Consider the following 3,269-nt stretch of genomic DNA (forward strand, 5'->3'; position numbering starts at 1 on the left):
AAACTCTCCAGCACGATCCCGCCCATCATCACCACCACACAGCTCTTCCTGACCTCCTGCCCTGCACCTGTGGCAACACACACCAAGCATGGTTTCAGGTTCCCTGGTTCAGGGCTTTTTTGAAGATCTTCACCACATGAATTCATTGTATTTTTCGGTTTTCGTTTGTTACCCAAAGCTAGGCAGTTGATTACCATCACCTTTCCTTCCTGGCCACCACTGTCCTCAAGCGCCCCAACAGGAAAAAAAAAAACTTTCATGGATTTTGGTTGTAGCTCTACGACCAAAATCCCCGGATCAAAATTCTGCTTTTGGGCTAAATATCAAGAACTAAAATCCTGCATTTAGTGGAGCATTCTTACAAAATTTGAATTTACATCCCACTTAAGCTATGATATCCATGCTGCCAAACACACTCAAAATGTTACAACGGTTGGAGCAACAAGTCATTTGCAACATTGTTTGAACTATTACAAGAAGCATATTCTTATAAGGTGTCAACTTGTCAAGTCCTTTTTTATAAAACAGAGAAGATTGTTACAAATTTAGGTCTCAACTGTGAGAAGATTAATGTCTATTCGACAAACTGTATTATATTCAAAGGACGTTAGGAATACAAATTCATGTGATGTTTCTAAACTATCAAAACTAAAAATATATGAAAGTTGTGTGGGTGACATTGAAAGTTCATCATCTAAAAAAAATAAAGCATATGCAAAGTGTTGTAGACCTTTCCTGTAATATCATGATCTAGGCAATTATTCATATTTTCTAGACAACCTAGTATTGAAATGGCATGACGAACACCATGCAAAAAGATGAAAATTTAAGTCATCATGCAAATCTTGCTTGGAAGTTTTTTGTTGAATTACATTGATAATTTATTTCACCTATTGCAATATTAGGCTTAAATTGGCAAATGGTCATTTTAATCCGTAGACATTGAATATCTATTGGTATATGACCCTCTATATTTGTTTCCTATAATTTGCTATTGTGGATGTGCATAACAAAGTCATATATAAAGCCAATCTTTGTCATATATTGGACATATATTTCATACACACACACACATACATATATGACACACAATACAGCTAATGTGAGAAATTGATGTCTCAGATAAAAGTGATTCAACTATGGACTATAATGATGTTCTATATTATACAAGTTTGTTATGATGAAACATGAAAGGAGAACATATTTTGTCACAAAGGCATACATCCATATTGATTGAAGCACAATGTAAAAGAATGCTATATGGTTTATCGTCGTGATTTGTAATATAATGATATATTTTATATGGATGCATAATTGTTTGATGGAAATGTGGAATAATTGTTTGATGGAAATGTGGAATTAAACTCTACTTTTGTACCACCCACTAATTTAGATGAGTTGCACAATGTAAACTAGGAAAACCTTCTATATAAATTGAAAACGAAAAATAACTTATTGCATCAAGATGACATCTTGAAAAGTATATATAGGACAATATTTTGGGACACATTTGAATGCTAGAGGAAAAATAATGAATCATCTCAATGCTCATTTCATTTTACAGGATATGTGAATGTCGTGCATTCATCTATTGAAGTGGGAGGAATTAGAGGAAGTGTTTTTCCCATTTACTTGTTTTACTATGAACAACCATGAGAAGTGAACGTTCTGGAAGACATTAAGTTCATCAAAATATCACTCATGTATCCTTGTAAAATACCATAAACTTTGAGGACCTGAAAGTTTTTGTTGTCATGTGTGAGTGCATTAAGTTCTTCTACCATTGACATTGAAAAAATGTTTGTCAAAGAGGATTAGTTCAGTCTCAATTAAACTGCGTGGATTTTTCTAAAGAGTTATGTTAAAAAAATGGACATAATATTGGTTTGTCCAACTCCCAGGAGAATATACAACTCTCATTCTATGCCATTAGGAGATCATAGTTTCACCCACTTTCTCCTATATGGTTCACATGACCATTCATTTGCATTGAGGTAAGACGAGGCTGACTAGCATAAAATTGGTGGATGTATCCTAGGGAAAGTTATGCAAACTGTAAATGTGCAATATGATGATATTCATTATAAAATTTATAGTATATCAATATATATATATATATATATATATATATATAACCATCCATCAACAGATGATGCTTCTCATATCGAATAAAAATGCAACTCAATAGCTGCAAAAAATAGGAACAATGACAATTACATCTTGCAGCTGGATGTTTTTTGTGCATTTTGTGTGACTAAAAACTGTTGTAAAAGGTGTATTTGTGATAACCATTACTTTACCACGATTTTTAGCGAAGGAATGCACCTTTTGTAGCAGTTTTTAGTGACACAAAAAACATCCTGCCACAATTGGTAATCGATTGATTTCAAAGATTATATATATATATATATATTTAACTAAAACTCATTTATTCTTGTGATAGATTATTAAAACATTAATAAAGAACTTAGATGGTTGTCTCAAAACTTCTAAAGATTGCATTCGAGTTGGGCTTGACACTTAATACTCAGCTCGAGCTTGAGTCGAACTCTACAAATTGGACTCAAGCTCTGATTTGATAATACATTTTTTCATCTCCACTTGACTCAGGAAGCTCGTTTGTTTGATTTTCAAACAATCAATCAGAACTTGCTACCGACTTCTACTAAAACACAAAAAGGACTGGAACAATGGCATATCGAAGAAAGCATAACTCACATCACATTTAGACAGACTGAACCAAAAAAGATGGGGGGAGAGAGGAGAGAGAAATTAATGTCAGCCATCCTTGTAGTCTCATTTCCTTTCTATTTACATCCCTGACATGTGAAGATATTTAAATGGACCCAGGGACACATGAGCCGAGTCGAGGTTTACTGAGTCGAATTCAGTGAACTCGAGTTCGACTCGGTTAAACACATGAGTTTTTATAAAACTAGAACTCAATTCGTCTGTGAGAAAAGTCGGCTCTAACTCCTGCTTGAAACGAACCTTGTTGTGTCAAATTTGAGCTACTCGACACGCTGTTCAAACCTAGCCAAAAGGTGCAATAGCATCATTAAGAAAGGACTCTACTTCGATTCACAAGATAAGGAGACAAATTTAATTTGAAAATACAAGATATATAATGAAGTATGAACTTGTTACCACGCAATTGCGAAATTTTTGAGCTAATTGTTGATGATGTGACATCACAAAATGATGACGGCATTCTTAGATATATGAGTTTGCTTTAATTTAGTGTCGTTTTGTTCTTGATGCACGCAAGA

Source organism: Nymphaea colorata, chromosome 5, assembly GCF_008831285.2.
Source record: "Nymphaea colorata isolate Beijing-Zhang1983 chromosome 5, ASM883128v2, whole genome shotgun sequence".
Classification (NCBI taxonomy): Eukaryota; Viridiplantae; Streptophyta; class Magnoliopsida; order Nymphaeales; family Nymphaeaceae; genus Nymphaea; species Nymphaea colorata.